A 10,226-nucleotide genomic window follows, 5' to 3' on the forward strand; every position below is an offset into this window, starting at 1 on the left:
TCAAGATGGCATAGGCCTACTCACAATAAAGGTGAATTCATATTGAATAGGAGTGTATGCATATTGAGCTTGTTTTGGCTGATTACAGTGGTCTTTGGTGCTACAAATGACAATATATTTCCCTTTAATTTGGGACTGTGTTAGGCTTACTGATCAACAACATTTCCATATACAGTTCATTCGGAAAGTCATCAGACCCCTTGACCTTTTCCACATTTTGTTATGTTACAGCCTTATTCTAAAATAGATGAAATCATTTTTTCCCCCTCATCAATCTACATGCAATACCCCGTAATGACAAAGCAAAAATAGGTTTTTAGAAATTGTTGCAAATTTATTGAGAATAAACAACCGAAATATGATATTTACATAAGTATTCAGACCCTTTACTCAGTACGTTATTGAAGCCCCTTTGGCAGCGACTACAGCCTTGAGTCTTCTTGGGTATGACGCTATGAGCTTGGAACACTTGTATTTGGGGAGTTTCTCCCATTCCGCTCTGAAGATCCTCACCAGCTCTGTCAGGTTGGATGGGAAGCGTCGCTGCACAGCTATTTTCAGGTCTCTCCAGAGATGTTCGATCGGGTTCAAGTCCGGGCTCTGGCTTGGCCACTCAAGGACATGCAGAAACTTGTCCCGAAGTGTGCTTAGGGTTGTTGTCCTGTTGGAAGGTAAACCTTGACTCCAGCCTGAGGTTCTGAGCCCTCTGGAGCTTGTTTTCATCAAGGATCTCTCTGTACTTTGCTCTGTTCATCTTTCCCTCAACCCTGACTAGTCTCCCATTCCCTTTAGCTGAAAAACATCCCCACAGCATGATGCTTCCACCACCATGCTAAACCGTATGGATGGTGCCAGGTTGACCCCAGATGTGACACTTGGCATTCAGGCCAAAGAGTTCAATCTTGGTTTCGACAGACCAGAGAATATTGTTTCTCTTAGTATGAGAGTCCTTTAGGTGCATTTGGGCAAACCCCAAGCGGGCTGTTGTGCCTTTTTACTGAGTGGCTTCCGTCTGCCCACTCTACCATTAAAAACCTGATTGGTGAAGTGCTGCAGAGATGGTTGTTCTTCTGGAAGTTTCTCCCATCTCCACAGGGGAACACTGGAGCTCTGTCAGATTGACCATCGGGTTCTTGGTCACCTCCTTGACCAAGGCCCTTATCCTCCGATTGCTTAGTAGCTCTCGGAAGAGTGTTGGTGGTTCCATACTTCTTTCATTTAAGAATGATGGAGGTCACTTGTGTTCTTGGGGACCTTCAATGCTGATACCCATCCCCAGATCTGTGCCTTGACACAATCCTTTGACCTTATGGCTTGGTTTATCTAACATGCACTGTCAACTGTGGGACCTTTTTATATAGGTAGGTGTGTGTCTTTCAAAATCATGTCCAATCAATTGAATTTACCACAGGTGGACTCCAATTCGTAGAAACATCTCAAGGATGATCAATGGAAACAGGGTGCACCTGAGCTCAATTTCAAGTCTCATAGCAAAGGGGTCTGAATACTTACTATTTTTATTTTTAATAAATGTGCAAACATTTCTAAAAACCTGTGTTTGCTTTGTCATTATGAGGTATTGTGTGTAAATTGAGGATTTTTATTTAGTCCATTTTAGAAAAAGGCTGTAACAAAATGTGGAAAATGTGAAGGAGTCTGAATACATTCTGAATGCACTATTTATAAATGTCATCGCCTACCTATTTCAGGTAATAATAGCTTGCTGGACATAATTTTTATTTTCATTTCTCATACCAATAGACTACCCAAAGAGGGACGCAAGCTCTTGTTTGCTGAAAGTTAAATACAGCAGCCAATAGAACTCACAGGTAGTGAGTTCCCAAGTGGCACAGCGGTCTAAGGTGCTGCATCAGTCTTGCGACGGGGTTCGATCCTTGTTTCATTACCGTCCGTGACCAGGAGTCCCATAGGCCGGGTAACAATTGTCCGGGTTAGGGGAGAGTTTGGCCGGGGGATCTTTACTTGGCTCATCGGGCTCTAGCGACTCCTTCTGGCGTGCCGGGCGCCCGCAAGCTGACTTTGGTTGTCAGTTGAAAGGTGTTTTCTCCAACACTTGTGTAGATAGCTTCTGGGTTAAGACTTTTTTGGTTACTACATGATTCCATGTGTTATGTCATAGTTTTGATGTCTTCGCTATTATTCTACAATGTGGAAGAGTAAAAATGAGTAGGTGTGTCCTAACTTTTGACTGGTACTGTATGTATATAGATATCATTTTTCACAACCTCTACGATCTTGTCTCATCGCTGCAACTCCCCAACAGGCTTGGTAGAGGCAAAGGTCGAGTCATGCGTCCTCCGTAACATGATCCGCCAAAACACCCGCTCGCTTAACCTCTCAAGGGTATGTGGGACGGTAGCATCCCACCTCGTCAACAGCCAGTGAAACTGCAGGGCGCCAAATTCAAAACAACAGAAATCCCATAATTTAAATTCCTCAAACATACAAGTATTTTACACCATTTTAAAGATAAACTTGTTGTAAATCCATCCAAAGTGTCCGATTTCAAAAAGGTTTTACGACGAAAGCACACCAAATGATTATGTTAGGTTAGAGCCAAGTCACAGAAAAAGACAGCCATTTTTCCAGCCAAAGAGAGGAGTAACAAAAAGCAAAAATAGAGATGAAAATGAATCACTAACCTTTGATCTTCATCAGATGACACTCATAGGACATCATGTTACACAATACATGTATGTTTTGTTCGGTAAAGTTAATATTTATATCCAAAAATCTGAGTTTAGGCGGGACGCTACTGTCTCACTTGGCAAAAAGCCAGGGAAAATGCAGAGCGCCAAATTAATTACTATGAAAATTACTATAAAATCAAACTTTCATTAAATCACACATGAAAGTTACCAAATTAAAGCTACACTGGTTGTGAATCCAGCCAACATGTCAGAATTCAAATAGGCTTTTCGGCGAAAGCAAACGATGCTATTATCTGAGTTAGCACCATTGTAAACAAAGAGATAAGCATATTTCAACCCTGCAGGCGCGACACAAAACGCAGAAATAAAAATATAATTCATGCCTTACCTTTGACGAGCTTCTGTTGTTGGCACTCCAATATGTCCCATAAACATCACAAATGGTCCTTTTGTTCGATTAATTCTGTCGATATATATCCAAAATGTCCATTTATTTGGCACGTTTGATCCAGAAAAACAACGCTTCCAAATTGCTCAAACGTGACTACAAAATATCTCAAAGGTTACCTGTAAACTTTGCCAAAAAATTTCAAACTACTTTTGTAATACAACTTTAGGTATTTTTTAACGTTAATAATCGATAAAATTGAAGACGGGATGATCTGTGTTCAATACAGGATTAAAACCAAGTATAGCCAGCTTTCTGGTCACGCGCTTCTAACAGGACACTTAACTTCATCACAATCCCGGATCCGGGAGCACCCCCATCAGTAAAAAAGCTGACTAGCATAGCCTAGCATAGCGTCACAAGTAAATACTAGCATCTAAATATCATTAAATCACAAATCCAAGACACCAGATGAAAGATACACATCTTGTGAATCCAGCCATCATTTCTGATTTTTAGACACAATATGGGTCTGCTGTCCAACCTGTATTTTTTAGTCAAGTTTATGATTAGTTAATGATTAGATTAGGTGCCTCTCCCAAGATTTCTCCCGACATTTTGTTGGCAGCTTGGCTACTATTCTCATTGTATAACCACGATTTGTGCCGCCAAAAATACACATTTTCGAACAAACTCTATATGTATTGTGTAATATGATGTTATAGGACTGTCATCTGAAGAAGTTTGAGAAGGTTAGTGAAAAAATTTATATCTTTTGCTGGTTTATTCGTTATCGCTATTGTTGGCTTGAATCAATGCTGTTGTGTGGTTGGCTATTGTAGTAAGCTAATATAATGCTATATTGTGTTTTCGCTGTAAAACACTTAAAAAATCTGAAATATTGGCTGGATTCACAAGATCTTTGTCTTTCATTTGCTGTACGCTGTGTATTTTTCATAAATGTTTTATGATGAGTATTTAGGTAATTCACGTTGGTCTCTGTAGTTATTCTAGTTGCTTTGGTGAGAGTTGTGATGGTGGCTGCAATGTAAAACTATGATTTATACCTGAAATATGCACATTTTTCTAACAAAACATATGCTATACAATAAATATGTTATCAGACTGTCATCTGATGAAGTTGTTTCTTGGTTAGTGACTATTTATATCTTTATTTGGTTGAAATTGTGATAGCTACCTATGCAGGAAAAAAATGGTGGAGAAAAAAAAGTTGTGTCTTTTGCTATCGTGGTTAGCTAATAGAAATACATAGTGTCTTCCCTGTAAAACATTTTAAAAATCAGAAATGATGGCTGGATTCACAAGATGTGTATCTTTCATCTGGTGTCTTGGACTTGTGATTTAATGATATTTAGATGCTAGTATTTACTTGTGACGCTATGCTAGTCAGCTTTTTTACTGATGGGGGTGCTCCCGGATCCGGGATTGTGATGAAGTAGAAGTTAATGCAACCGCTGTGTTATTTTTTTAAAATTAACGTTACTACGACATACAGCGTGCGTTAAAGCGAGACCGCACCGAAATTAATGGCGGAATAGGAGTTTTACATTTTTCAACAGAACAACGAATTAACATCATAAATACTTCTTACTTTTTGATGAGCTCCCATCAGAAACTTGGGCAAGTTGTCCTTTGTCCAGAGGAATCGTTGCTCGGTTGTAGATTGTCGCCTTCAACTTTGGAATTAGCAGTAAACATTAGCCATGTGGCGAAGACGTGTCCAACGCAGCACTAAGAAATATCCGAAAATCGCAATATACTGATATAAACTGATATAACTCGGTTTAAAATAACAACATTATGATGTCTTTAACACCTATATAAAATCAGAGCCGGATATATCTTCGATAAGGCCTATAACGGGAGCTTTCCAGAACGCAATCCTGAGGTCTGTCTTGCGTCATGGCGAATGTTGAAAAGACTGCACCCCACGTTCCCAGACCCTTTATATGGCCTCAGATCTGCCTAGCAACTCCATTCCAATTCTCACTATTTGCTGACATCTAGGGGAAGGCGTATGCAGTGCATCTCGACCAATAGAAGACATGCAAATTAATAAACTGACCCCAGAACAGCCTGCCTGATTTCAGATTTCTCACTTCCTCACAGGAAAATTGCTCCAACTTGAGTTCTGTTTTACTTACAGATATAATTCAAACGGTTTTAGAAACTAGAGAGTGTTTTCTATCCAATAGCAATAATAATATGCATATTGTACGAGCAAGAATTGAGTACGAGGCAGTTTAATTTGGGAAAGACATTTTTACAAAGGGAAAACAGCACCCCCTATTGAGAAAAGGTTAACTGCCTTGTTCAGGGGCAGAACGACAGATTTTTACCTTGTCAGCTCGGGGATTCAATCTTGCAACCTTACGGTTAACTAGTCCAACGCTCTAACCACCTGCCTTATATTGCACTCCACGAGGAGCCTGCCTGTTATGCAAATGCAGTAAGAAGCCAAGGTAAGTTGCTAGCTAGCATTAAACTTATCTTAAACTACACATGGTTGATGATATTACGAGTTTATCTAGCGTGTCCTGCGTTGCATATAATCGATGCGGTGCGCATTCGAAAAAGGACTGTCGTTGCTCCAACGTGTACCTAACCATAAACATCAATGCCTTTCTTAAAATCAATACACAAGTTTATATTTTTAAACCTGCATATTTAGTTAATATTGCCTGCTAACATGAATTTATTTTAACCTCTCTGGTACAAGCACCTCACCAACAGCCAGTGAAATTGCAGGGCGCCAAATTCAAAACAGAAATCTCATAATTAAAATTCCTCAAACATACAAGTATTATACACCATTTTAAAGATGAACTTCTTGTTAATCCAGCCACAGTGTCTGATTTCAAAAAGGCTTTACGGTCAAAGCACACCTTGCGATTATGTTAGGTCAGCGCCTAGCCACAGAAAACCATACAGCCATTTTCCAATTAAGGAGAGGTGTCAGAAAAGACAAATAGCTTTAAAATTAATCACTAACCTTTGATCTTCACCGGATGTCACTCCCAGGACTCCATGTTAGACAATAAATGTGGGTTTTGTTTGATAAAGTTCATCTTTATGTCCAAAAACCCCATTTGAAATTGGTGCGTTATGTTCAGAAATGCATTGTCTCAAACAAACATCCGGTGAATGTGCAAAGAGCCACATCAATGTTTATGAGTATTTCTGTAATTTGATCTAAGATACAAGTGTTAAACATACGATTAAAGATAAACTTCTCCTTAATGCAACCGCTATGTCAGATTTCAAAAAGGTTTTACGGTGTAAGCACACCATGCAATTATGTTAGGTTAGCGCCTAGCCACATAAAACCATACAGCCATTTTCCAAAGAAGGAGAGGTGTCACAAAAGACAAATAGCGTTAAAATTAATCACTTACCTTTGATCTTCATCTGATGGCACTCCCAGGTCTCCATGTTAGACAATAAATGTTAGTTTTGTTTGATAATGTCCGTCTTTATGACCAAATACCTCCTTTTTGTTCGCGCGTTTTGTCCAGTAATCCAAAATGCACAAGGTGCAGGCATTAAGTCCAGACAAAGTCAAAAAAACGTTCCATTACAGTTCGTAGAAACTGTCAAACGATGTATATAATCAATCTTTAGGATGTTTTTATCATAAATCTTCCAACCGGACAATTCCTTTATCTTTAGAAATGAAATGAAAAGGAACGGAGCTCGTGCATCAAGGCCGCGCGTGTGACTAAAGGGGGTATATGCAGCAGTTTGGGCTGCCTGGCTCGTTGCGAACTGTGTGAAGGCTATTTCTTCCTAACAAAGAGAGCAAACTTCGCCAAACGCAGGGGGATGATTTAACAATAGCGCATTTGCGAAAAAAGCACAATGGTTGCACAGCTGTACCTAACCATAAACATCAATGCCTTTCTTAAAATCAATACACAGAAGTATATATTTTTAAACCTGCATATTTAGCTAAAGAAATCCAGGTTAGCAGGCAATATTAACCAGGTGAAATTGTGTCACTTCTCTTGCGTTCATTGCACGCAGAGTCAGGGTATATGCAACAGTTTGGGCCGCCTGGCTCGTTGCGAACTAATTTGGCAGAATTTTACGTAATTATGACGTAACATTGAAGGTTGTGCAATGTAACAGGAATATTTCGACTTATAGATAAAATACGGAACGGTTCCATATTTCACTGAAATAATAAACGTTTTGTTTTCGAAATGATAGTTTACGGATTCGACCATATTAATGACCAAAGGCTTTCTGTGTGTTATAATTAAGTCTATGATTTGATATTTGATAGAGCAGTCTGACTGAGCGATGGTAGGCAGCAGCAGGCTCGTAAGAATTTATTCAAACAGCACTTTCGTGCGTTTTGCCAGCAGCTCTTCCCTGTGCTTCAAGCATTGCGCTGTTTATGACTTCAAGCCTATCAACTCCCGAGATTAGGCTGGTGTAACCGATGTGAAATGGCTAGCTAGTTAGCGGGGTGCAAGCTAATAGCGTTTCAAACGTCACTCGCTCTGAGACTTGGAGTAGTTGTTCCCCTTGCTCTGCAAGGGCCGCGGCTTTTGTGGAGCGATGGTAACGATGCTTCGAGGGTGGCTGTTGTCGATGTGTTCCTGGTTCGAGCCCAGGTAGGGTTGAGGAGAGGGACGGAAGCTATACTGTTACACTGGCAATACTAAAGTGCCTATAAGAACATCCAATAGTCAAAGGTATATGAAATACAAATGGTATAGAGAGAAATAGTCCTATAAATACTACAGTATATTAACTATGTTAAAAGGAACCACCAACTTGAATATGTTCTCATGTTCTGAGCAAGGAACTTAAACGTTAGCTTTTTTACATGGCACATATTGCACTTTTACTTTCTTCTCCAAAACTTTGTTTTTGCATTATTTAAACCAAATTGAACATGTTTCATTATTTATTTGAGGCTAAATTGATTTGTATTGATGTATTATATTAAGTTAAAGTAAGTGTTCATTCAGTATTGTTGTAATTGTCATTATTACAAATAAATTTAAAAAATCAGCTGATTAATCGGTACCGGCTTTTTTTGGTCCTTCAATAATCTGTATGGTATCGGTGTTGAAAAATCATAATCGGTCGACCTCTAGTCTCTTCACAGTCCCCAAGTGAAAAACACACTGTGGGAGGCACACAGTACTACATAGAGCCATTACTACATGGAACTCTATTCCACATCAAGTAACTGACGCAAGCAGTAAAATGTTGATTTAAAAAGCAGATAAAAATACACCTTATGGAACAGCGGGGACTGTGAAGCAACACAAACATTGGTACAGACACATGCATACACACACAATAACATACGCACTATACACAGACGTGGACTTTGTATTGTAGATATGTGGTAGTGTTGGAGTTGGGGCCTGAGGGAACACTGTGTTGTGAAATCTGTGAATGTATTGTAATGTTTTTAAAATTGTGTAACTGCCTTCATTTTGCTGGACCCCAGGAAGAGTAGCTGCTGCCTTGGGGATCCATAATAAATACAAAAACCAATGGATCAGTCTACTCAGACATGGTCTTGTACACCATGCTACTTTTTTTTTGCTACTAAAGAAATCACTGTTGGCCAACAGCTTGTTGACTAAATGGAGTCAGCCCTACATTGTACATTGGCCTTTAGCCCTATTAAAAACCTTGTTACTTGGCTTGTGAGTTGAATTTTAAAAGCAGCAGACTATATTGACAAACAAGAATACCAAAACATGAAGGCATCCAATATGTTTGTTTATATTATACAGTAGATAATGGTACCACCATTTAAGGCATCTCCAAACCAGATAATATTAAATGACTTGGAGGAATTTCATTGCGTAGTGTAAAATGTGTTTCTGGGCACATTTCTATATCCTCACTGATTTCTCTGTGTACACTTTCTCTCTCTTCACATTGTCTTATACAGTAGCAATCAAAAGTTTAGACACATACTCATTCAAGGGTTGTTCTTTTTTTTAAAACTATTTTCTACATTGTAGAATAATAGTGAACTATGAAATAACACGTATGGAATGATGTAGTAACCAAAAAAGTGTTAAACAAATCAAAATATATTTTAGCTTCTTCAAAGTACCCACCCTTTGCCTTGATGACACTCTTGGCACTCTCTCAACCAGCTTCACCTGTAATGCTTTTCCAGCAGTCTTGAAGGAGTTCCCACATATGCTGAGCACTTGTTGGCTGCTGTTCCTTCACTCTTCGGTCCAACTCATCCCAAACCGTCTCACTTGGATTGAGGTCGGGTGATTGTGGAGGACAGGTCAACTGATGCAGCACTCCTTCACCCTAAAATAGCCCTTACACAGCCTGGAGGTGTGTTGGGTCATTGTCCTGTTGAAAAACAAATGATTGTCCTATTAAGCGCAAACCAGATGGGATGGCGTATCGCTACAGAATGCTCTGGTAGCCATGTTGGTTAAGTGTGCCTTGAATTCTAAATAAATCACAGACAGTATCACTAGCAAAGCACCATCACACCTCCTCCTCCATGCTGCACGGTGGGAACCACAGATGCAGCGTTCATTCGTTCACCTACTCTGTGTCTCAAAGAGACACGGCGGTTGGAACCAAAAATCTAATTTGGACAGAATTCCACCAATCTAATGTCCATTGCTCGTGTTTCTTGGCCCAGGCAAGTCTCTTCTTATTATTGGTGTCGTTTAGTAGTGGTTTCTTTGGTTAGAGTATTGGGCCAGTAACCGGAAAGTTGCTGGATCGAATCCCAGAGCTGACACGGTAAAAATCTGCCGTTCTGCCCCTTGTTTAAGACATTTTTGGTTACTACATGATTCCATATGTGTTAATTCATAGTTTTGATGTCTTCACTATTATTCTACAATATAGAAAACAAATTAAGAAAAACCCTTTAATGTGTAGGTGTCCACACTTTTGACTTGTACTGTATGTACAGACGCACGTAGTTTAATTAATCATACATGATTTATGATGATGACCTGAAATATATATGTATATACAGTATATATTTTTTTTTCTCCATCTTATTTTCAGGTTCTTCTCTGGCTCCCTGAAAGGAATACATATACATATAGATATCTCCACTCATTACCTCTATTAACTGCACCTGTTTGAACTCGTTACCTGTATAAAAGACACCTGTCCACACACTC

Source organism: Salvelinus namaycush, chromosome 25 (genome assembly GCF_016432855.1).
Source record: "Salvelinus namaycush isolate Seneca chromosome 25, SaNama_1.0, whole genome shotgun sequence".
NCBI classification, from domain to species: domain Eukaryota; kingdom Metazoa; phylum Chordata; class Actinopteri; order Salmoniformes; family Salmonidae; genus Salvelinus; species Salvelinus namaycush.